The sequence below is a fragment of the Triticum dicoccoides genome, chromosome 6B (genome assembly GCF_002162155.2).
Source record: "Triticum dicoccoides isolate Atlit2015 ecotype Zavitan chromosome 6B, WEW_v2.0, whole genome shotgun sequence".
Classification (NCBI taxonomy): Eukaryota; Viridiplantae; Streptophyta; class Magnoliopsida; order Poales; family Poaceae; genus Triticum; species Triticum dicoccoides.
Genome location: NC_041391.1, coordinates 32,395,875 through 32,422,725, shown reverse-complemented (window position 1 = coordinate 32,422,725; position 26,851 = coordinate 32,395,875). Strand labels below are relative to the sequence as shown.

The 26,851-nt window shown below is 45.6% G+C and overlaps 1 pseudogene; it reads left to right on the top strand.

Annotated features, from left to right (window-relative positions):
- LOC119320640 overlaps positions 1-22,314 on the top strand; it is a 22,771-nt pseudogene extending 457 nt beyond the window's left edge.
- Positions 22,315-26,851: the final 4,537 nt, after the last annotated feature.

Sequence of the window (26,851 nt, the reverse complement as noted above, 5' to 3'; positions counted from 1 at the left end):
CACCACGCGGGCAAGGCCCGGCGGCGCGCATTGCGGCGGCGGGAGGGGGGAGGAGCTAGGGGGCACGCTGGAGAGGAATGGGGAAGGGGCCCCGGTCGCCTCGCTCGGGGAGGCGACGCGGGGGTACGGGGGAGGGGGGAAAGGGGGGAGCGAGGGCTGGGGGCAAGAACGAGGGCTGGGGCGAGAACGAGGACTGGAGGCGGCAGTTACCCGCGGCGGGGGATCGAGCCGGCGGCGGCGCAGGCGGAACCCTAGCGGAGCACTCAGCAGATTCTCGCTTGACTTCTCTTTTCAAGTCTTGAACTGTGCACAGGAATAAGGATACAAGTATATATAACCTGAACTACTTTAATACTCTTCCTCATGCAAGTTTTATTATTATTCATGGCCTTTACAAGGGAATGGTAGCCTCATACATAAGTAGGTCAACTAACGGGATGACATGACAGACAACAAAGCAAACTAGCCAGATTTATCCTTTCCTTTATATCCCAGCGACAACAAAGCAAACCACGAAGCAAGCAAAGAATCTGATGATGGATGTGCAGAAGCAAAGAATTCACAGCTTTTGCTTTCGTGAGGGAAAGCAAAGAGAAAAGCAAAGCAAACAAAAGGAAAGCATCTAATGTGTATGGATATGCATGGGCCATTTCTCATACTAGCTACCTAAGATTATACAGTATTAATTTGCCACCATGCGAGTGTGTGCAACTTTCAGTTTGTTTGCGTAGCGTATCAAGGCTTGTACCACTGCAGCAATTAACCAAGGTAACGACACCAATCCTCTGTATATGCATATATGCACATTGATTAATTGCTTCTCCAAGTTTATAGCTTCCTTTGAACAAAGCATCATGTTATAATTTCTCCAAACGATTGTCTCAATCTCTTGTGTTTTAGGAAAGAAAGGAAATTGGATCTGAAGAATGCTGCAGACCAATCTATGGGCTAGAGATTCAAAACGGAACTGCTGACATTCAAAGGATTGGTTCGTCATGCCGGAGGTACATAGTCCATCACGCATGCACCTCGATCTTCAGTGGTTAATGCTGCAGATATTGGCTTACTTTGCTTGTTTACCTAGTGAGCTCAACCGACCAGGATATTCATTAGTTGTATTCCTTCGTAGGAACCTTTTCACTTTCAGTTATGAGTTTGAGACGAAAGAGTTAAAAATAAGGCTAAATTGTTGACTGAACATTGCAGAAGATAGAGATCCAAGCAAAAAAACATCGATGCTGCAGCAGGAGAGACAATTGGCATTTTAGAGGATACAAGCAAAGGAAATGTGATCTTCGTCCGTGGTTGGGATGGAGTTGGGGCATCAGCGGCATTCAAGGCAGTAGCGCAACGCCTGAAATCCTCAAAATCAAAGTTTGACAGGGTTATTCATGTGGATTGCTCGTTGTGGAAAAGCATGAGGTCCCTGCAGAAGGCAATCGCGGAGGAAGTGGAGCTTCCGCCATCGGTGATGGCCATCTTAGATCGGTGGGACGAGGAGGATGATTTCAGTGGGATAGTCGAAGGCTATCGAGGGGTGATACCAGATATCAGAACAGAAATCTTCAGAAAGCTTGCTAGCAGTATATTTGTGGTGATATTTCACAATGGAAGTGACAAATACATTGATCTCTATGAGTGTGGTGTCCCAGCAATATCATTTTTGAGTATTATAAGGTGTTGTGGACCTGGCACGGGAGGTTTCAATCCAAATACATAAATTTCAAGGAACGGGAAAGGATGGAGCTGCATACTGATGTTGTTGTCAATTATTCTCATGATGATTGCATCTGTGATGTGTTAGGAATGAGCAACTAGTATTCCCTGAGGGCCAAAGGCCATTACATATACATGTGTGTGAAAGTGCAGAAAAGCCCCTTATACAATGGGGATGTACACAATGAACTATACACATCTAACACCCCCCCCCCCTCAAACTCAGGGTGGATCAACAACACTGAGTTTGGAGAGGAAAAATCCATGCTGCGCTCGAGTCTGTGCCTTCATGAAGAAGTCAGCCAACTGTAACTCAGAGGGCACATAGTGAAGAGCGAGAGTCTGATCCTGCACAGCAGCACGCACAAAGTGGGCATCCACACCGATATGCTTGGTGAGCTCATGCTTCACCGGGCCACGCGCAATACTGATAGCACCGGTACTGTCGGACAGTAGAGGAGTGGAGGTAGGAGCAGACACACCAAAGTCCTCAAGTAACCACCGTAACCAGATCACCTCAGCCGTCAACATAGCCATGGCTCGCAACTCAGCCTCTGTACTCGAGCGAGAAACTGCAGTCTGCTTCTTTGTCTTCCAGGCAATAAGAGAGCCACCAAGAAAGACACAATAAGCAGACAACGAGCGTCGATCCGAGGGATCACTAGCCCAGGTAGCATCAGAGTAGGCCTGGAGCTCAAGAGAGCTGGAGCGGGGAAAGAAAAGGCGCTGAGAGATCGTGCCACGAAGATATCGTAGAACACGGAGGAGATGACTATAGTGGACAGAGGTGGGGCCTGAAACAAACTGACTTAGGATGTGGACAGGATAGGAGATGTCAGGACGCGTAACAGCAAGATAGACAAGACTGCCAACAAGATGACGATAGCGAGTGGGATTAGGAAGATGGTCACCATCGGTGGCACGAAGCTGAACGTTGAGCTCCATAGGAGTCACAACCGTGCGCTCATCACCGAGAGCAGCGCGAGCAAGAAGATCCTGAATATATTGTTCTTGGGAGATGTAGAAGCCATCAGAGGTCGAGGAGATCTCAATCCCAAGAAAATAGCGAAGTGGACCAAGATCAGTCATAAGAAACTGGTCGCGAAGGCGAGCCTTAACAAAGGCGATGTAGTCAGTGTCGTCACCAGTGATGATCATGTCATCAACATAGAGAAGGAGAAGAGTCCGACCACGAGGAGACGTGTGAACAAACAGCGCGGGATCATGGTCACTGGGCAAGAAACCAGCGGCGGTCACCACAGAGGCGAAGCGCTCAAACCAGGCACGAGGGGCCTGTTTGAGACCATATAGAGAGCGGCGAAGTCTACAGACCATACCATCAGGAGCATAGTACCCCTGTGGTGGCTGCATATAAACCTCCTCACGCAACTCGCCATTGAGAAAAGCATTCTGAACATCAAGTTGAGAGATAGACCACTGATGAACAGAAGCTACAGCAAGAAGTGTGCGAACAGTGGTCATGTGGGCCACAGGAGCGAGTGTCTCATCATAATCGCGTCCCTGCTCCTGTTGGAAACCACGGGCTACAAGACGAGCTTTGTAGCGCTCAAGAGAACCATCGGAGCGAGTCTTAACCTTGTAGACCCACTTGCAGGTGATGGGACGAACGCCGGAAGGGAGAGGAACCAGATCCCAAGTGCCAGAGCGCTCAAGGGCAGCAAGCTCTTCGGCCATCGCAAGCTGCCACTCAGGCTGAGTCATGGCAGTCCGATAGGAAGTGGGCTCAGCAATGGCAGAGAGACCATACCGATCAGGGGAGTAGCGATCAGGTGGGGGGCAAGGCGGAGCACGGAGATTATGAACCGGGGGAGATGTGGAGGGAGGAGCACCAGAGGTGGAAGGCTCATCAGGGGAGACATCCTCAGTATGAGGGCGACGAGTATAGTGGAGAGGAAACGGTGAGAGAGGGCGACGGACTGAAGATGATGCTGGAGAGGTGGAGGAGGAGGATGGAGAGGATGGGGTCGGTGGTGAGGGAGAGGGGAGGAGAGGTGCCTGAGGAAGAGGTGACACAGGAGGCACGTAGCGGGGTGTATCGGGAAGGAGAAGGAAAGCAAGGTCATCGACAGAGAAGCTCGAGGAAGAAGAACGTGGGTAGTAGGAACGAGACTCATCAAAGGTCACATCACGCGAGATGCGCAAGCGACGACCTACAGGATCCCAACATCGATAGCCCTTGTGCTCATCGCTGTAGCCAAGGAAGACACACTCGACCGACTGAGCAGTCAGTTTGGTGCGTTCTCGGGGGGCAAGAAGAACATAGCACACACATCCAAACATACGAAGAGCTGAGTAGTCGGGAGAGCGACCAGTGAGACACTCCATAGGAATACCACCCTGAAGAGCAGTCGATGGCTGAATGATGATGAGATAGGTGGATGCGGAAACAGCCTCAGCCCAAAAATAGGGTGGAAGGGAAGCAGCAATCATTAGCGCACGAGCCGTCTCAAGCAAATGACGATTCTTGCGTTCGGCAACGCCATTCTGAACATGAGCCCCAGGACATGAGAACTGAGCAAGAGTACCCTGTTCCGCTAGAAAACCACGCAACAGCTGAGAGATATACTCCCCAGCAGAGTCAGCACGAAAAGTACGAATGGACGTGGCAAACTGGGTGTGAACCATGGCAGCAAAACGTTTGTATATAGAGAAAACCTCGCTACGAGATTTCATGAAGTAGAGCCAAGTGTAGCGAGAGAAATCATCAACAAACAAAACATAGTAGCGATGACCACCTTTCTAATCAAAGGGAGCAGGACCCCAGACATCAGAATGAACTAAGTCAAACGGATGCTAAGATACTGACTCACTAGTAGGATAAGGTAACTGAGTCTATTTGCCAAGTCTGCAACCATTACAATGTAAGGAGACATCTCCAGATACAGACCCTAAGAGGCCCTGACGCACTAAGGAAGATAAACGAGAGCCACAGATGTGACCAAGTCGATGATGCCACTGCTGGAAGGACGTAGACGAAGAGGCATCAAGAGCATGGGAGCTGGCAGAGGTGGTGGCAGCGGAAGGAACACAAAGCCAGTCAACCTCCCAAAGGCCATCTGACTCACGGCGCCGGGGGCCAGCACCAACCAAAGCTTTGGTGCGATGATCCTGAATGGAGCAAGAGTCGGTGTCAAGAATGACACGACAACCAGAATCAGTAAGTTGGGCAGCAGAAAAAAGATTCATGGTAAGGCGAGGAACATGTGAAACACTCGAAACAGAAAAAGATGGAGTGGAAAGAATACCACGACTAGCAACAGGAAGAGGTGTGCCATCGGCGGTAAGAACATTGACAGGCAAATCAAGAGGTCGGAGAGAAGACAACACAGAAGAATCAGAAGACAAGTGGAAGGAGGCTCCAGAATCCAAAACCCACGAAGATGTACCTGACTGTGTAGATGCCTGCGGTGGTGGAGAAGGGGCTGCAGTCATAGCAGCAGCTGAACCAGTCAACGTAGAGCCTGAGAAAGCAAGGAGGCGCTTGAGGCAAACAATGTCCTGGTCAGTGAGTGACGGAGTCGAGGAAGACACGGGAGTCCCGCTGGAGGAGGAGCGCCTCTGATCTCGCTTCTTCTGGCGACAGTCAGACTCTGGGTGACCTGACCGGGAGCAGTAACCACAGACGGTGTCGCGGCGCGACGTGCCCTTCTCAGCATAAGGAGGACGGCTCACCCCCCTGGAGGAGTATGCAGGAGCGGCGGAGCAGTGAGGCGAGCAGACGCCACAGGGGCACGAGCAGCCAATACTGACGGAAACAGAAGCAACCCAGGAGAGCGAAGGTGGGTCTCCTCAGCACGAAGCTCAGCAAGTATCTCTGAGATAGGAACACGACCACGAGCAAGCAAGTGAGCACGTTGAGGCTCAAACTCCGACCGGAGACGAGATAAGAACTCATGGACCCGCTGAAACTCCACATCAGACCGAGTAGTCTGACAGCAACGACAGGTTCCACAAACAACTGTCCGAGGAGAGTCAAGCTGGCGCCAGATGGCAGAGCACTGTGAATAGAACTCATCAACAGAGGAATCACCTTGCTGGAGTGCGTGCTCCTGGCGCACCATAGATAGGTAGAGAGCATCACCAGAGGGCTGATAGCGCTGACAGAGATAAGACCACATCGCTGCAACTGTGCCAAGTCCCATGAACTCGGACGCAAACTGAGGAGGACACTCGCGGTGAGCACAGCAGCGGCTCGAGCATCATCATTGCACCACTGAGTGTAAGCAGACAGATCATCCCGGTACATAGAGAGAGCATCAGAATAAGCGGATACCTGCTGATCATAAGCATCAACAGCAGCATCATCCAGAGCCTTGGCAGCATCCTGGTCAGCCTGAGAAGCATCAGCAGCAAGGGCCGGCGGCACCGGTGGGATTGGGGCCACTGGCGCAACCGGGCATGATGGACAGGGCACCTCGCCAGAGATAACACCGCATAGAAGGAGTCCACACATATGGATGCGCATGAAGCCCACAAACTCAGCATAGTTGGTGCCATCAAAGATAACCGAGCACCAAGGAATAACAACATAGCCTGAAGAAGACATGAGGAAGCCTCCTTCTTTTTTTCTTTTTTTGGATCCGAGCTGAGGCGGATTGAGAAGCCCGAACTAGGGCCGCAGCAGGAGGGCCGGACGGAGGCGGGAGCGAAAAACCCGAGCTAGATCTCGCAGAGCGCTCTGCTGCCAGGAGTCAACGACGGGGCCAAAAAAACAAGCAAAGGCGCTCCCTCTCGCGCGCCTGTAGACGAGGCAGATCGAGAAGAGCGCTCGATGCGGGGCGGAATCGGCGAGACGGCGACCGGTCAGAGGAGGACGCGGCCCGGCACACGAAGTGGAGGCCCTACTCGACGCTGGGGAGCCCCGACCTCAGCGGGATCTGGCGCGACGCGGGGTGGAATCGACGAGGCGGCGACCGGCCAGAGGAGGACGCGACCCGGCGCACGAAGTGGAGGTCCTGCCCGACGCTGGGGAGCCCCGACCTCAGCGGGATCTGGCGAGGATTGCCCGATCCACGGCGCACCAGAGCGTGCGCGAGCGGAGACGAGGGAGCAACGCGAGCGTAGCAGAGCAGGCGCGAGCAGAGGGGAACCCGCGCAAGCGGGGAGCAGCGTGGGAAGAGGCCGGATACGAGGGAGAGGGAGGCCGGCGACGGGGGAGCGGGGCACGGAGCTGCGAGCGTGCGGGAGTGGGAGATGAACCTAAGCATCTGATACCATGTTAGAAATGAGCAACTAGTATTTCCTGAGGGCCAAAGGCCATTACATATACATGTGTGTGAAAGTGCAGAAAAGCCCCTTATACAATGGGGATGTACACAATGAACTATACACATCTAACATGATGAAGCATTATTGGAAGAGGCCAAAGAGGTTGTCACTTATATGGGTATTCCAGAGCCTTACATGAACCATATGATTGTTGACAAGTGCTTCCAGTACACCTATGCACTGGGATCTGTCAGTTGGTTCAGTTGGGGGTACTGGGAGAACCATGTTTTTAACTACTTTGTATGCGATGGGATTATACAAGGGCAAGGCGATAGGTCAGCATGGGGAGTAGCCGATGCTCTACGGAGAAACATGTCAGTGGAACTTCGTTTCCACACTAATGATGATGTTTTTCGCTACCTGCAGTGCAGGCTTCATGACCGCTTGCTATTCATGAACACAAGAAAGGACTGGTGCCTGATGAGATTGGCATGGATCTTTCTGAGGTCACGTCATGCTTCATCTTACCAAAGGACTACGTCGATTACCAGATCGCGACATTACCAGATGGCATATTCCAACATTCACACAGCAGCAAGCTGCATGCGTTACATCTCTCTTGCTGCGGATTCAGTTTTCAATCGCCTCCCTTCCTGTGTTGCAGCTAGCTAAGGCTCCTCCAGCTGAACAACTGCAGAAATATCACATCTAATAAGCATCCAAGCCACAACGAAGACATTTCATGCTTCCAGAAGCTATGGGTGTTGCACCTTTGTTGTACAAACTGGTATCGGTTACTATCAGAAGAGATGATGAACTTTATGGCTGACCTCAGGGAGTTGACTGTGGAAGAAGTCGAGGATTGGAGCATAAGTCCACGTACAGGAACAAGGCTACTACTTAACAACCAAGGACCACAACTTGCCTCACCTGTCTAGCGCAAGCTTCCTTAAGACAGTCATCCTTATCAATTGTGTTCATGTGGAACATGTTGGAAATATGCCCTAGAGGTAATAATAAATTAGTTATTATTATATTTCCTTGTTCATGATAATCGTTTATTATCCATGCTATAATTGTATTGATAGGAAACTCAGATACACGTGTGGATACATAGACAATACCATGTCCCTACTAAGCCTCTAGTAGACTAGCTCGTTGATCAATAGATGGTTACGGTTTCCTGACCATGGACATTGGATGTCGTTGATAACGGGATCACATCATTAGGAGAATGATGTGATGGACAAGACCCAATCCTAAGCCTAGCACAGAGATCGTGTAGTTCGTATGCTAAAGCTTTTCTAATGTCAAGTATCTTTTCCTTAGACCATGAGATTGTGCAACTCCCGGATACCGTAGGAATACTTTGGGTGTACCAAACGTCACAACGTAACTGGGTGGCTATAAAGGTGCACTACAGGTATCTTCGAAAGTATCTGTTGGGTTGGCACGAATCGAGACTGGGATTTGTCACTCCGTGTAAACGGAGAGGTATCTCTGGGCCCACTCGGTAGGACATCATCATAATGTGCACAATGTGACCAAGGGGTTGATCACGGGATGATGTGTTACGGAACGAGTAAAGAGACTTGCCGGTAACGAGATTGAACAAGGTATCGGTATACCGACGATCGAATCTCGGGCAAGTACAATACCGTTAGACAAAGGGAATTGTATACGGGATCGATTGAGTCCTTGACATCGTGGTTCATCCGATGAGATCATCGTGGAACATGTGGGAGCCAACATGGGTATCCAGATCCCGCTGTTGGTTATTGACCGGAGAACGTCTCGGTCATGTCTACGTGTCTCCCAAACCCGTAGGGTCTACACACTTAAGGTTCGATGACGCTAGGGTTATAAAGGAAGTTTGTATGTGGTTACGGAATGTTGTTCGGAGTCCTGGATGAGATCCCGGACGTCACGAGGAGTTCCGGAATGGTCCGGAGGTAAAGATTTATATATGGGAAGTCCTATTTTGGCCACCGGAAAATGTTCGGGATTTTTCGGTATTGTACCGGGAAGGTTCTAGAAGGTTCCGGAGTGGGGCCCACCTGCATGGGGGACCACATGAACGTGGGTGGTGGGGTAAAGGCTCCACACCCCTGGTCAAGGCGCACCAAGATCCCCCCTTAGAAGGAATAAAATCATATCCCGAAGGGATAAGTTCGAGATCCCTAAAAAAGGAGGATAACAATCGGTAGGGAAGGAAATGATGGGATTTCTTTCCTCCCATCTTTGACAACGCCCCAGTGGACTTGGAGGGCAAGAAACCAGCCCCCTCCATCCCTATATATAGTGGGGAGGCGCATGGGAGCTACACGCTTCCCCTGGCACAACCCTCCCCTCTCCCAAGTACTCCTCCTCTCCCGCGGTGCTTGGTGAAGCCCTGCAGGATTGCCACGCTCCTCCATCACCACCACGCCGTCGTGCTGCTGCTGGACGGAGTCTTCCCCAACCTCTCCCTCTCACCTTGCTGGATCAAGGCATGAAAGACGTCACCGGGCTGTACGTGTGTTGAACGCGGAGGTGCCGTCCGTTCGGCACTAGGATCTCCGGTGATTTGGATCACGACGAGTACAACTCCTTCAACCCCGTTCTCTTGAATGCTTCCGCTTAGCGATATACAAGGGTATGTAGATGCACTCTCCTTCCCCTCGTTGCTGGTTTCTCCATAGATAGATCTTGGTGACACGTAGGAAAATTTTGAATTTCTGCTATGTTCCCCAACAGTGGCATCATGAGCCAGGTCTATGCGTAGATTCTTTGCACGAGTAGAACACAAAGTAGTTGTGGGCATTGATTTTGTTCAATATGCTTACCGTTACTAGTCCAATCTTGTTTCGACGGTATTGTGGGATGAAGCGGCCCGGACCGACCTTACACGTACTCTTACGTGAGACAGGTTCCACCGATTGACATGCACTTGGTGCATAAGGTGGCTAGCGGGTGCCAGTCTCTCCCACTTTAGTCGGAACGGAATCGATGAAAAGGGTCCTTGTGAAGGGTAAATAGCAATTGACATATCACGTTGTGGTTTTTGCGTAGGTAAGAAACGTTCTTGCTAGAAACCCATAGCAGCCACGTAAAACATGCAAACAACAATTAGAGGACGTCTAACTTGTTTTTGCAGGGTATGCTATGTGATGTGATATGGCCAAGAAGAATGTGATGAATGATATGTGATGTATGAGATTGATCATGTTCTTGTAATAGGAATCACGACTTGCATGTCGATGAGTATGACAACCGGCAGGAGCCATAGGAGTTGTCTTAATTTATTGTATGACCTGCGTGTCATTAAACAACGCCATGTAATTAATTTACTTTATTGCTAACCGGTAGCCATAGTAGTAGAAGTAATAGTTGGCGAGACAACTTCATGAAGACACGATGATGGAGATCATGGTGTCATGCCGGTGACGATGATGATTATGGAGCCCCGAAGATGGAGATCAATGGAGCTATATGATATTGGCCATATCATGTCACTACTATATAATTGCATGTGATGTTTATTATGTTTATGCATCTTGTTTACTTAGAATGACGGTAGTAAATAAGATGATCCCTTACAACAATTTCAAGAAGTGTTCTCCCCTAACTGTGCACCATTGCTAAAGTTCGTCGTTTCGAAGCACCACGTGATGATCGGGTGTTATAGATCCTTACGTTCACATACAACGGGTGTAAGACAGTTTTACACATGCAAAACACTTAGGGTTAACTTGACGAACCTAGCATGTACAGACATGGCCTCGGAACACAGAGACCGAAAGGTCGAGCATGAGTCGTATAGTAGATACGATCAACATGAAGATGTTCACCGATGATAACTAGTCCGTCTCACGTGATGATCGGACATGGCCTAGTTGACTCGGATCATGTAATCACTTAGATGACTAGAGGGATGTCTATCTGAGTGGGAGTTCATAAGATAAACTTAATTATCCTGAACAGTCAAAAGATCTTTGCAAATTATGTCGTAAGCTCACGCTTTAGTTCCACTGTTTAGATATGTTCCTAGAGAAAATATAGTTGAAAGTTGACAGTAGCGATTATGCCGACAGTAGAAAGCTTATGTCCTTAATGCACCGCTCAGTGTGTTGAACCCCAAACGTCGTTTGTGGATGTTGCGAACATCGGACATACACGTTTTGATAACTACGTGATAGTTCAGTTAAACGGTTTAGAGTTGAGGCACCAAAGACGTTTTCGAAACGTCGCGGAACATATGAGATGTTTTCGAGGGCTGAAATTGGGATTTCAGGCTCGTGCCCACGTCAAGAGGTATAAGACCTCCGACAATTTTCTTAGCCTGCAAACTAAGGGAGAAAAGCTCAATCGTTGAGCTTGTGCTCAGATTGTCTGAGTGCAACAATCACTTGAATCGAGTGGGAGTTGATCTTCCAGATGAGATAGTGATGTTTCTCCAAAGTCATTGCCACCAAGCTGCTAGAGCTTCATGATGAACTATAACATATCAGGGATAGATATGATGATCCTTGAGGTATTCGTGATGTTTGACACCGCGAAAGTAGAAATCAAGAAGGAGCATCAATTGTTGATGGTTGGTGAAACCACTAGTTTCAAGAAGGGCAAGGGCAAGAAGGGATACTTCATGAAACGGCAAATCAGCTGCTGCTCTAGTGAAGAAACCCAAGGTTGATCCCAAACCCGAGACTAAGTGCTTCTGTAATAAGGGGAACAACCACTGGAGCAGAATTACCCTAGATACTTGGTAGATGAGAAGGCTGACAAGGTCGATAGAAGTATATTGGATATACATTATGTTAATGTGTACTTTACTAGTACTCCTAGTAGCACCAGGGTATTAAGATACCGGTTCGGTTGCTAAGTGTTAGTAACTCGAAATAAAAGAGCTACGGAATAAACGGAGACTAGCTAAAGGTGAGCTGACAATATGTGTTGGAAGTGTTTCCAAGTTTGATGTGATCAAACATCGCACGCTCCCTCTACCATCAAGATTAGTATTAAACCTGAATAATTGTCATTTGGTGTTTGCGTTGAGCATAGACATGATTGGATTATGTCTATCGCAATACGGTTATTCATTTAAGGAGAATAATGGTTACTCTATTTATTTGAATAATACCTTCAATGGTCTTGCACCTAAAGGAAGGGTTTATTGAATCTCGATCGTAGTGATACACATTTTCATGCCAAAAGATATAAGATAGTAATGATAGTACCACTCACTTGTGGCACTGCCATGTAAGTCATATTGGTATAAAATGCATGAAGAAGCTCCATGTTGATGGATCTTTGGACTCACTCGTTTTTGAAAAGTTTGAGACATGCGAACCATGTCTATTGGTGTATACGCATAAAGAAACTCCATGCAGATGGATCGTTTGGACTCACTTGATTTTGAATCACTTGAGATATGCAAATTATACCACATGGGCAAGATGACTAAAAAGCCTCGATTTCAGTAAGATGGAACAAGATAGCAACTTGTTGGAAGTAACACATTTTGATGTGTGCAGTCCAATGAGTGCTGAGGCACGCAGTGGATATCGTTATGTTCTTACTTCACGGATGATTTGAGTAGATACTGAGTATATTTACTTGATGAAACGCAAGTCTGAATTATTGAATGGTTCAAGTAATTTCAGAGTGAAGTTGAAGATCGTCGTGACAAGAGGATAAAATGTCTATGATATGATCATAGAGATGAGTATCTGAGTTATCAGCTTTGGCACGTAATTAAGACATTGTGGAAATTGTTTCACAATTAATACCGCCTGGAACACCATATTGTGATGATGTGTCCGAACATCATAACTGCACCCTATTGGATATGGTGCATACCATGATGTCTCTTGTCGAATTACCACTATCGTTTATGGGTTAGGCATTAGAGACAACCACATTCACTTTAAAATAGGGCACCACGTAATTCCGTTGAGACGACACCGTTTGAACTATGGTTTGGAGAAACCTAAGTTGTCGTTTCTTAAAAGTTTGAGGCTGCGACGCTTATGTGAAAAAGTTTCAGGTTGATAAGCTCGAACCCAAAGCGGATAAAATGCATCTTCATAGGACACCCAAAACAGTTGGGTATACCTCCTAATTTAGATCCGAAAGCAATAGGGATTGTTTCTTGAATCGGGTCCTTTCTAGAGGAAAAGTTTGTCTCGAAAAGTTGAGTGGGAGGATGGTGGAGACTTGATGAGGTTATTGAACCATCACTTCAACCAGTGTGTAGCAGGGCACAGGAAGTTGTTCCTGTGGCACCTACACCAATTGAAGTAGAAGCTTATGATAGTGATCATGAAACTTCGGATCAAGTCACTACCGTACCTCGTAGGGTGACAAGGATGCGTACTACTTTAGAGTGGTACAGTAATCCTGTCTTGAAGGTCATGTTGCTAGACAACAATGAACCTACGAGCTATGGAGAAGCGATGGTGGGCCCAAATTCCGACAAATGGTTAGAAGCCATGAAATCCAAGATAGGATCCATTTATCAGAACAAAGCATGGACTTTGGTGGACTTGCCCGATGATCGGCAAGCCATTGAGATAAATGGATCTTTAAGAAGAAGACGGACGTGGACGGTAATGTCACTGTCTATGAAGCTCGACTTGTGGCGAAGAGTTTTTCACAAGTTCAAGGAGTTGACTGCAATGAGATTTTCTCATCCGTAGCGATGCTTAAAGTCCGTCGGAATCAAGTTAGCATTAGCTGCATTTATGAAATCTGGCAGATGGATGTCAAAACGAGTTTCCTTACCGGTTTTCGTAAGGAAAGGTTGTATGTGATACAATCAAAAAGGTTTTGTCGATCCTAAGGATGCTAAAAGGTATGCTAGCTCCAGCAATCCTTCTAAGGACTGGAGTAAGCATCTCGGAGTTGGAATATGTACTTTGATAAGATGATCAAAGATTTTTGTTTATACAAAGTTTATGAGAAACTTGTATTTCCAAAGAAGTGAGTGGGAGCACAATAGAATTTCTGATGAGTATATGTTGTTGACATATTGATGGTCAGAAATGATGTAGAATTTTCTGTAAAGCATATAGGGTTATTTGAAAAGTGTTTTTCAAGTGAAAACCTAGATTAAGCTACTTGAACAATAAGCATCAAGATCTATAAGATAGATCAAAATGCTTAATAGTACTTTCAAATGAGCACATACCTTGACATGATCTTGAAGGTATTCAAGATGGATCAGTCAAAGAAGGAGTTCTTGCCTGAGATGTAAGGTATAAAGTTAAGACTTAAAGCTCGACCACAACAGAAAAGAGAGAACGGACGAAGGTCGTCCCCTATGCCTTAGACGTAGGCTCTACAGTATGCTATGCTGAGTACCGCAGCGGAAGTGTGCCTTGCCATGAGTCAGTCAAGGGGTACAAGAATGATCCAGGAATGGATCATTGGACAGCGGTCAAAATTGTCCTTGGAGTAAATAAGGACATGTTTCTCGATTATGGAGGTGATAAAGAGTTCGGCGTAAAGGGTTACGTCGGTGCAAGCTTTAACACCTATCCGAGTGACTCTGAGTAGCAAACCAGATACGTATAGTGGAGCAACCATTTGGAATAGCTCCAAGTGGAGCGTGGAAGCAGCGTTTACAATATGACCTAGAAATTTGCAAAGCACACACGGATCTGAAAGGTTCAGACCCGTTGACTAAAACCTCTCTCACAAGCAAAACATGATCAAACCCCAGAACTCATTGAGTCTTAATCACATGATGATTTGAACTAGTTTAGTGACACTAGTAAACTCTTTTGATGTTGGTCACATGGCGATGTGACCTGTGAGTGTTAATCACATGGCGATGTGAACTAGATTATTGACTCTAGTGCAAGTGGGAGACTGTTGGAAATATGCCCTAGAGGCAATAATAAATTAGTTATTATTATATTTCCTTGTTCATGATAATCGTTTATTATCCATGCTATAATTGTATTGATAGGAAACTCAGATACATGTGTGGATACATAGACAACACCATGTCCCTAGTAAGCCTCTAGTAGACTAGCTCGTTGATCAATAGATGGTTACGGTTTCCTAACCATGGACATTGGATGTCGTTGATAACGGGATCACATCATTAGGAGAATGATGTGATGGACAAGACCCAATCCTAAGCCTAGCACAGAGATCGTGTAGTTCGTATGCTAAAGCTTTTCTAATGTCAAGTATCTTTTCCTTAGACCATGAGATTGTACAACTCCCGGATACCGTAGGAATGCTTTGGGTGTACCAAACGTCACAACGTAACTGGGTGGCTATAAAGGTGCACTACAGGTATCTCCGAAAGTATCTGTTGGGTTGGCACGAATCGAGACTGGGATTTGTCACTCCGTGTAAACGGAGAGGTATCTCTGGGCCCACTCGGTAGGACATCATCATAATGTGCACAGTGTGACCAAGGGGTTGATCACGGGATGATGTGTTACGGAACGAGTGAAGAGACTTGCCGGTAACGAGATTGAACAAGGTATCGGTATACCGACGATCGAATCTCGGGCAAGTACAATACCGTTAGACAAAGGGAATTGTATATGGGATCGATTGAGTCCTTGACATCGTGGTTCATCCGATAAGATCATCGTGGAACATGTGGGAGCCAACATGGATATCCAGATCCCACTGTTGGTTATTGACCGGAGAACGTCTCGGTCATGTCTACGTGTCTCCCGAACCCGTAGGGTCTACACACTTAAGGTTCGATGACGCTAGGGTTATAAAGGAAGTTTGTATGTGGTTACCGAATGTTGTTCGGAGTCCCGGATGAGATCCCGGACGTCACGAGGAGTTCCGGAATGGTCCGGAGGTAAAGATTTATATATGGGAAGTCCTATTTTGGCCACCGGAAAATGTTCGGGATTTTTCGGTATTGTACCGGGAAGGTTCTAGAAGGTTCCGGAGTGGGGCCCACCTGCATGGGGGACCCACATGAACGTGGGTAGTGGGGTAAAGGCCCCACACCCCTGGTCAAGGCGCACCAAGATCCCCCCTTAGAAGGAATAAAATCATATCCCGAAGGGATAAGATCGAGATCCCTAAAAAAGGGGGATAACAATCGGTGGGGAAGAAAATGATGGGATTTCTTTCCACCCACCTTTGACAACGCCCCAGTGGACTTGGAGGGCAAGAAACCAGCCCCCTCCACCCCTATATATAGTGGGGAGGCGCATGGGAGCTACACGCTTCCCCTGGCACAACCCTCCGCTCTCCCAAGTACTCCTCCTCTCCCGCGGTGCTTGGCGAAGCCCTGCAGGATTTCCACGCTCCTCCATCACCACCACGCCGTCGTGCTGCTGCTGGACGGAGTCTTCCCCAACCTCTCCCTCTCACCTTGCTGGATCAAGGCATGGGAGATGTCACCGGGCTGTACGTGTGTTGAACGCGGAGGTGCCGTCCGTTCGGCACTAGGATCTTCGGTGATTTGGATCACGACGAGTACAACTCCTTCAACCCCGTTCTCTTGAACGCTTCCGCTTAGCGATATACAAGGGTATGTAGATGCACTCTCCTTCCCCTCGTTGCTGGTTTCTCCATAGATAGATCTTGGTGACACGTAGAAAAATTTTGAATTTCTGCTACGTTCCCCAACAGAACAGGTTGTCCCCGCATGCTGCCCCCATCGCTTGAGTCATTCACCTTCTCACGTGATTCTTATACTCATGACTATGCCGGGATATCTAGAATTTCCTTCCGGGGTTGTTCTCAGTTGAAGAGTATACTATTGCAAGGAGATCTAGAGAAACTCGAGGAGTTGGACCTCTCAGGCACAGCAGTGAAAGCCCTCGACCTCAGAGAGTTGGAAATTAACAATATCAAATTCCTCATCTTGTTGGGCTGTGAGAAGCTTTATGCAATATTATGGCCACTAGAAAACAAAAGGACAAAGGTTTTACAGGTACTGCACATCGACACCACATGATCTACATCACCTGGCCAATCTAATTTTTTTTCGATCGAAGGGGCCACACGACCCCATTTTCATTATGAAAATGGAGTTGTTTACAAGGCATCAAACCACCATTACATCACTGATCTAGAAGCCACATCAGGATGCTCCAGCCTATCCAGCCAAATCATCACACCACTGATATATATCACCACATCAGGATGCTTCAAACAGTCCAAAACTAGCCATGGAAGGGCCTAGTGCTACGCTAGCTACAAGGGTATCAGCAGACTAAATGACAATAACCAAAATAACCTAAATGGTTTGAAGCCAGCAAGCATTTCCAGCGGCTAGCTTCACAGAATCCTTCTCACATGCGGCGCCAAACCATGCCCTCCTCTGAATATATCACGAGTCACCCTCATGATACGCCTAGACACCTGATGAAGCATGCTTTGCACCCCTCTTTTCTGCAGATTTTTCCATGAGTCAAGTAGGGAACAAACAAGAAAGATAATGTCCGTAGGATCTCTAGGCATAACACTTTGAAAACAGGATTTGTTCCTTGTTTTCCATATAGACCACAAGAGAGCAGCAATACCCAATAAAACAACTACTCTATCTTTGCCAGTATAGCTAGACAACCAGTTTTGGCATAAGTCGAAAAAAGACATTGGAGCTCTCTGGCTCCCTAGAGCACATCCCACAATATTCCACGGGAACTTAGCTAAGGAGCAAGAGAAAAATAAATGATTCACACTCTCTTCACAGTCACAAAATTCACAAAACTTAGCACCTTTCCAGCCTTTTTATACAGATTGTCCTTGGTCAGAATCCTATTTTTGATTACTAACCAAGAGAATGCCTTAACTTTAAGAGGCATCTTCATCCTCCAAAGTTTATTAAAAGAGAAAACGGCTTGTCTAGCTATAAGATAGTGATACAGAGATTTAACGGAGAAGCTACCGGAGTTTGTAAGTAGCCATTTAACTTTGTCAGGCTTATCCGACAAAATCACCTGACCACACATATCAAGTAACTTATTCCACATATCAAGAGTCTCCCCATATAAACATCTTCTGAACCTAATGCAATTAAACTCCATGGCAAATACTTTCGCAACAGTAACATGTTTGCAAAAAGTTAGATTATAAAGACGAGGAAAAATCAAACAAAGAGGTTTATCCTTTATCCACGCATCTTCCCAAAATCTAGTTTTACGACCATCCCCCACAATTCTCTGACAACAGCTATAGAAAATATTATTAACTTCCATTAAGCCATTCCAGAAGTGGGAGTTGTTAGGAGATGATTCGCATTGAGTCAAAGTTTTCTTCTTCAGATACTTTCCTCTAATCAACTCCTGCCAGTCCCCCTCCTCATTTTCTAGTCTCCAGAGCCACTCACAGAGAAGACTAACATTTTTAACATCTAGATTAGTAACCCCTAGTCCTCCCTGGTCCCTAGGTTGGCACACATCATTCCAGTTGACTAGGTGGTACTTCCGCACTCCCTCCCTTTCTTGCCAAACCAAACGAGCTCGGAAAAAATCAAAGCGTTTACCCACACCTTTAGGCAATCTAAAGAAGGAAAGCATGTGACTAGGAACACTACTCAAGCAAGTCTCAGTTAGCATAAGTCTCTCTCCCATAGGAAGCAAGCTCCCTTGCCAGGTAGCTGCTTTCTTCTCACATTTCTCCTCAGCAGGTTTCCAATCGCTATTACTAAGTTTCTTATAGTGTAGAGGCATACCCAGGTAGCGAAAAGGAAAGGTTCCAATTGTGCAAGTAAAGATCTGAGCATATTCCTCCTATCTTACTTTCGCCTCACCGAAGCAGTAAACCTCGCTTTTTAAAAAATTAATTTTTAGACCAGTCAAGTGCTCAAAGACACAAAGGATGATTTTAAGATTCCTAGCTCCTTCCAAGTCGTCCTCAAAACAAAAAATCGTGTCATCAGCATATTGTAAAATAGAAAGGCCACCTTGATAAATCTGAGGGGCTAAACCTTTTATAAACCCTTGCTCCTGAGCCCTTCCAACCAGGGTCACCAGGACATCAGCAACGATATTAAACAGCTAGGGGGAGAAGGGATCCCCCTGCCTTAGACCTTTTCTAGTAGTAAAATAATTACCCAACATATCATTTAAAGTAATAGCGACTTTCCCATCAACAATGGCTGACTTGGTCCACTGAATAAACTTTTCAGGGAACCCTTTCATTTCTAACACAGAAATCATAAAGTCCCAGTTAATTTTATCGTAAGCTTTCTCAAAATCAACTTTAAAAAGCACACCGGAGAGCTTGTTTCTATGAAGATAGTGCATGGTCTCATGCAACATTACTACATTATCCAACAAATAACGCCCTTTAATAAACGCTGTTTGGATCTTAGACACTATCTTGTCCGCAACTAGCATAGCTCTAGAGTTCAAAACCTTGGTAAAAATCTTAAAAGGAACATTAAGCATACAGATAGGTCTATACATCTGAATCTTATCAGCCCCCTGGCCTTTCGCAATCAATGTAACAACACCATAATTTAGCCTAGAGAGGTCCAATTTGCCATCAAAAAAATCATTAAATAGCTGAAGTAGATCGGAACAAATTAAATCCCAAAATACTTGGTAAAATTCAACGGGCATTCCATCGGGGCCAGCCGCTCGGTTGCGTTTCATAGAGAAGACAGCAAGCTTGATCTCTTGCAAGGAGAATCTAGCAGTTAACATTTTCTTATCTTTAATATCTAAACAAGTAGGAACAGGAATACTTAGGGAGATAGGTAACAGGTCTACAGGACCAAAATGCTCTTTATAGAACTTGGTAGCATAGTCCAGTAGCTCTTTATCACCCTGGATAATAACCCCATCCTGCACAAAACGAAAGATCTTGTTCTTTCTTTTCCTACCGCTCGCCTTAATCATAAAATATCTAGTGATGTTATTCCCTTCCCTGAGATCTCTCTCTTTAGAGCGCTGATACCATTTGATTTCCTCCTCTCTCAACATCTTACTCAAACTACGCTGAAGGTCTTTCCTAAGTTCATAGTCAGCTACTGATAACCCAGTTAGCTCACATCTCCTATCAAGATCATCTAGTTGAGAACTTAGAGTGTTTCTCTTTTTCCTATAAGCCCCATCCACATTGAGATTCCAGCCTTTCAGGCATCTTCTCAAATTCCTCATTTTCTGCATCCAGATGGCCAAATTATCCTTGCCATTCACATTAGAATGCCAAATTTTATTAACTACAGCAGCAAGATCATCTCTGGTAAACAAACATAATTCAAAACGAAAAGGTTTATTAGTTGTAACGGTTTTAACCCCGTTATGCATAAGCAAGGCTGCATGGTCAGAGACACCTCTAACCAGTGTCCTGACAGTAACTAGTGGAAATTTTAACTCCCAAGCAGGGCTAACTAAGATCCTATCCAACTTAACAAAAAGGGGATCAATCTGGTTATTCGACCAGGTAAAATTTCGCCCAGAAAGCTCAAGCTCCTTCAGGCCCCAATGCTCAATAATAGAATTGAAAAAAAAGACCATTTAGGAAGCTTCTTGACCTTGTTCCTACCTTTCCTCCTCCTAATGATATTAAAATCACCTCCAACAACAAAAGGATGATCATTACACCCAAGCATATGCACAAAATCAATCAAAAAATCTTCTTTGTCTCGGGAGTGAGCAGCTCCATAGACATTGACTAGATTCCATTTGAAACCCGTCCTCTTATCCATAAGAGTCATCCTAGTTAAGTATTTACTAGCTACACAAGTATCTACTTCAAATAAATCTTCTCTAACCCCTATAAGCAAGCCACCCGAAGCACCAACAGATGGCTGCCAAAGCCAAATAAAGGTGAAACGGCCGCTAACCCCAGCCAGCCAGGGGTCAGGGAACGCGCTCTTTTTTGTCTCCTGAATACAAACAAATTCTAGCTTATGCTCCGAGATAGTTTCTGAGAGAAATCTTCTCTTTTCAGGTTCCCCTAATCCTCTAGCATTCCAAAAAATACCAGCCATAAAAAAACTTTTTATATAATCAGGTATCATTACCAACATTACAGCGGACCTTTGGTTTAACACTGAATGCACCAGTGCAGACCTTTCTTTTAGGTTTAAACAGAGAAGATAACATCAATATTTCCTCTCTTAGATCCTCATCCTCTTCGGAATCAAAATCAGAATCAGAAGCTAAGTTCTTAATAGCATCAGGATCAAAACTATCCAGTTTTGACTCAGTATGGCCAAGCTAATTGGGAAGAAAAACCCAGCGACCCTATTGCAGCCGTGGGATCATCATCTGTTCATGTTGCTACTGCTACTGAACTGGGCATCAGTCGACATGCGTCCTTTGAATTTCAATGGTACATCTCTCCAAGGGATAAAAGGATCCTTAGGTCGCTTGAACAGGTTAAATTTTTTTAGCACACTCATGTATATATGGAAATGGGTTCATCTCCTACAAGTAGTGCTACAGTTGGTGACAGTGAAGCTGCTCAAGGAATCCGGAGTCTGCGCAAGCCTAATAATTATTTATATGCAAGTGATGCCTTCTTTCAGAGCGACCTCAAGCTGGCACCGATAACGACGAAGGTGTAATTAGCTGGATGTGGGATTGCCCAGCTATTCCTACTCCAACGGCCCAAGACTTGTATGTTCACTTACAAGATAATCAGGGGATGAAGAGGGGATTACTGCAGCAACAACAGAGCAACATCGAAGGAATTAATATTAGTGCTGATTCACCCTCTCGTTTTGTATTTAACAATGCTCGCATGCTTCACGTGCATGATAGCTCTTCCATCACATGCCCACAAGGTTCATACTGGAGGAGCCTTGAATGGTGCCGAGTCGAGAGGTGCCCCAAGCTGCGTACTATCTTTCGTACTGCCCAACAAAGTGAGGGTGATAGCTTCTGTCATCAGTTGAGCACATTCTGGGCATCTCAACTCCTGAAGGCACGCTACATCTGGTATTGGAGTGCAATGCGTGTGTTTTCCTCTGTAAACATAGTACTGTTTCACCTGGACTATTGCCCTAGGCTCATACATGTGCTTCCCTTGTCCGAGTCAGTGGACACTTTGCCTTGCTTGGATATCCTGGAAATTTTGTGTTGCGGAGATCTTAGGGAGGTCTTCGCTTTGGACCCTAAGCAAAAGGAGCAGAAAGTTATACAGTTTCCCAAGCTAAGGTGCATCCACCTGTATGAGCTTCCCAGCCTGCGGTGCATTTGTGGGGGCAGGATGTCAGCGCCCAATTTGAAGACTGTCAAGATAAGGGGCTGCTGGAACCTCAGGTGCCTTCCCGCTGTCAGCGGAAACAAAGAGAAGCTTCCTAGTGTTGATTGCGAGAAGGAATGGTGGGATAACCTTGAGTGGGATGGGGCGGAGGCGAACCACCACTCTTCACTCTATGAGCATAGCCACTCGTCATACTACAAGGCCCAGCTGCCAAGAGGCACAGTTTTAAGGTGAGATACATATGGCCCATCTCTCCTTTCATCGATAACTCTATTATAGTGCCAGCCAACATAATTTACTGTCCAATCTACACTATTCTAGTTCTGATAGTATGTGTCTGTGGTGAATCAATCATCTCATTGACGATTTGTTTTTGCTGCATCGTAGGTAATCAGTTCCTGTGGGTCGATCTCTACGCGAGCACCGATCCTATCATCCCGTGGTGCTTCCTGGACATCAGATGTCTTTGCTGCGATGTATGGTTTCATGTTGTTTTCCCTATTTCACATTGTTTTGGTTGGTTTGGTTTGTGATTTGTGTATGCCCTGCCGAGGTGGAGCACCTCTGCAACAGTGTGGATCTGCATTGCCATGGTGTGGTGGTGCATCCACCAGTTTGGTTTGATTTGATTTGATTGGTTTGGTCAGCTCTGCTCAACTAAGGCATTGCACATGAAAGTAAGCATACATCATCTGGTTGCATAGATGATGTATGTTACAAGCTTTGAGCAAGATAGAAATGAATAAGAGAGTGCATTCCGCCTGGGCAGTGTGACTATGAGCACTCTGCCTGCTCAAGCTGCTTAGATGGTGTGGTGTGGTGTGTGGGATGATGTGGTGTGTGATTTTCAGCCTGTGTGGTGTTGTGCTGTGGTGTTTGATTTTTCAGCTACGGACTGATTATTGTAATAATAATTGAGAATTATTGCTATGACTTCCGTACAAATGTTGGTGATGATTTGTGTTAATCCACTGCTTGATTAAGGTCCCATATGCAGCATATTATATTAACCCATTGCTTGATTAAGATCCTTTTCTGGCAGGCGTTTGTAAATGTTCTATTCGGCGTAATGTTTTTGTGACCTTGTTATGGTTAGGATAATGGGTTTTCCTACTTTTCTGCTACTATGAACTGCCTGTAAAGTTTACAACTATGGACACATAGTTTTTTTTTTGAGATCTATGGACACATAGTTTATCATTGCACTCTCATCTGTATGGTGATCCACGTCCTTGGGTCATTCACATATTATATTTTGTACTTTTTTCTGCTAGTTATTCCACCATGTAGATAACACTTATTTGAATTAATTTGCTTCTATACTAAAACTGACATATCATTAAAATAAATATATTTTATCCAAAATCTACATCCTAAAAAAATGGTTTAACTTTGATTAAAAATATATATACAGATGAACTAAGTAATGTCATGTATGAATAGCATGAAAGCTAGGGTAGAAAAGCTCATAGCCTGGTTGTGATTGGTGTGAATTCATGAATATGTTCAGATTTACTTAATAAGCACTTCACTTCTGGAGTGCATATAACCCAGGATGCAACATTTTGGATTTCAGTTTATGAACCGGCTGCTTCACAGAAAAAAGGCAAATCGATGTAAAGATTTACCTAACAAGCTTGTCATTTCACATCTACATGCATGTGCTCTAGAATGCAACATTTTTTTTTGAAACTCGGCAAAAGATTTGCAATTTTCTTTGAATAAGGAAGAAGGTTTAGAGTTTGTGGCCAACGGCCGAATTACAAAGCATCACTCTCGCGGCATTGAATTACACAGATGCTTCGCTCCGGCGAGACACCACAGATTACACTCTTCTTTGATCCTAGCAACAATAACACCAACCGGCACCGCCAAGTTGTGGAAGACCCTTGCTTTTCGTTCCTTCCAAATCTCCCATGAAACGAGTAGCATGAGGGAGATGAGCGGCTTTCTGGACTGCGTCTTCCTGGTCGCGTTGAGGCTCCACCAGCCTTTAGCTGAATTCATGTGACCCCACTCCACGAGGTTCACGTCATGAAGGCCAAGCCAAACCTTGATCAAAGCCCAAACTCTAGTTGTGTATCTGCATTGGAAGAGAAGATGTGCCGCTGATTCTTGGACTTGTTTACAAAGGGGGCAAAGGTTGCAATTAGGCCATCCACGTCGTTGTAGCCGATCTGCCGTCCAAACCCTGTTGTTGATGACAAGCCAAGCGAAAAACTTGCATTTTGGAGGAGCCCAATTCTTCCAGACCGTTTGGACAAGCTCCGTGTCAACTAAGCCCCGGAACTTGACCTCATATGCCGATGCAGCGGAGTATTGGCCATCATTCGTTAGCTTCCAGGAGATGGTATCCATCCTCTCCGGGTTGAGATGAATGGGGGAGAGCTTTTCCCATAGATTGACGAACTCAGTTAGATGATGAACGGAGATTCCCGGGCTGATGTTAATTTGGGAGACCCAAAAGTTATTCTGTATCGCCTTTTGGACCGAGCAGTTCTTTCTTTTGGACAGCAAGAATATGCAGGGAGCAATATCTTTGGGCCTCAGCCCCCCAAGCCAGGAAGACTCCCAGAAAGAAGCACGAAGGCCATCACCAATCTCCACTTTGGTAGCAGGGGGCGTCGGGCGGAGAAGAAAGTGATGGATTTTGGAGAAACTGCTAAGTCCTGCTTATATACATAGCGCACTGGTCCCGGTTTGTGGCACAAACCGGGACGAATGCCACCCTTTGGTCCCGGTTCGTGCCACCAACCGGGACCAAAGGTCTCTTTTCAGCAGCCCAAAGGGCGGTAAGCAGAGGCCTTTGGTCTCGGTTGGTGGCACCAACCGGGACTAAAGGGGGGCATTGGTCCCGGTTGGTGCCCCGAACCGGTACCAATGCACCCCTTCAGTCCCGGTTGGTGGCACCAACAGTGACCAAAGGCCTTGCTGCCCCGCGTCAAAAGTTTAGTACCACCTCGCTAACTGAGAGAGCTCGAGAGTGGTTTATAAGCACTCCTGCGCCCACCCTCTCGAGCTCCTCTCAATTGTAGGCTTTCGGGCCTAACCGTACACTGTGTGCCTGTGGGCCTACTGGGCCTCCTGTGGGCCTGAATCCTGGCCCATGGTAGGGTTTCTAGTCTTATTCAGGCTGTGGGGGCCCAGTAGGTGGCACCTTTTTTGTTTTTTTTGTTTTCTTTGTTGCTTTATTTATTTTATTTTGTTTCTACTTACAACAAAATACTTATTGTTGCTATTTTTATTTATTTTATTAAAGTTTATTTTTAATTATTTTTCTTTTAGGTCACAAAAATTATAAACTTTCTGTTAGTGCCATTAGTTTTTTAAATTTGAATAGTTAAAATTACTGTGTCTAATATTACTGTGTTTAAAATTCATAAAAAAATTCTAGTTTTTTTTGTTTTTTGCCTTATTTATTTTCTTTTGTTTTTTGCTTTATTTTTTAATTATTTTTGCTTTTAGGTCAGCAAAATTATAAACTTTCTGTTAGTACCATTAGTTTTAGAAAAATTATAAACTTTTTATTAGTGCCATTAGTTTTCCAATTTGAATTCTTTGAAATTTGTGTGAATCACAAGTTTGTGATTAACTTTACTAAAAAAATGAACATAGATGCGCCTATAGAGAGAATTCAACCTAAATTCATAATAAATTTCTATGAGTTTCAGAGAAATTCAGTATGAATTTAGGTCAAATTCCCTGTATAAGGGCATCTATTTTCACTTTGAGAGGAGCTCAACAAGGCAGAGAGGGAGGGGCTTATAAACCGGTGTGAGCGCCCTTCGGTTTGCGAGGTGGGACTAAACTCTGACCGCAACGAGGAACAACCCTATGGGCCGTAACCATGGATAATATTCATCATTTATCGGGATGCTTGGGTCAGCCTTGACTTTGAAGGGAGGAATTTCATGAAACTTTTCATAATCTTCAGACATATCTGTCTTGCCCTCCACTCCCACGATGTCCCTTTTTCCTGAAAGAACTATGTGGCGCTTTGGCTCATTGTATGATGTATTCGCTTCCTTATCTTTTCTTTTCCTCGGTTTGGTAGACATGTCCTTCACATAGATAACATGTGCCACATCATTGGCTAGGACGAACGGTTCGTCAGTGTACCAAAGATTTTTCAGATCCACTGTTGTCATTCCGTACTGTGGGTCTACTTGTACCCCCCCTCCTGACAGATTGACCCATTTGCACTTAAACAAAGGGACCTTAAAATCATGTCAGTAGTCAAGTTCCCATATGTCCACTATGTAACCATAATATGTGTCCTTTCCCCTCTCGGTTGCTAGATCAAAGCGGACACCGCTGTTTTGGTTGGTGCCCTTTTGATTTTGTTCAATCGTGTAAAATATATTGCAATTTATCTCGTATCCTTTGTAAATCAATACAGTCAAAGATGGTCCCCTGGACAACAAGTACAGCTCATCACAAACAGTCTTGTCACCTCTGGGACGTGTTTCCAACCAACTGCTGAAAGCCCTGATATGTTCACATGTAATCCAGTCGTCGCACTGCTCCGGGTGTTTGGAGCGCAGACTGTTCTTGTGTTCATCGACATACGGGGTCACCAAGGTAGAGTTATGTAGAACTGTGTAGTGTGCTTGAGACCAAGAATATCCGTCCCTGCATATTATTGAGTCCCCTCCAAGCGTGCCTTTTCCAGTCAGTCTCCCCTCAAACCGCGATTTAGGAAGACCTATCTTCTTAAGGCCAGGAATGAAGTCAACACAAAACCCAATAACATCCTCTGTTTGATGGCCCA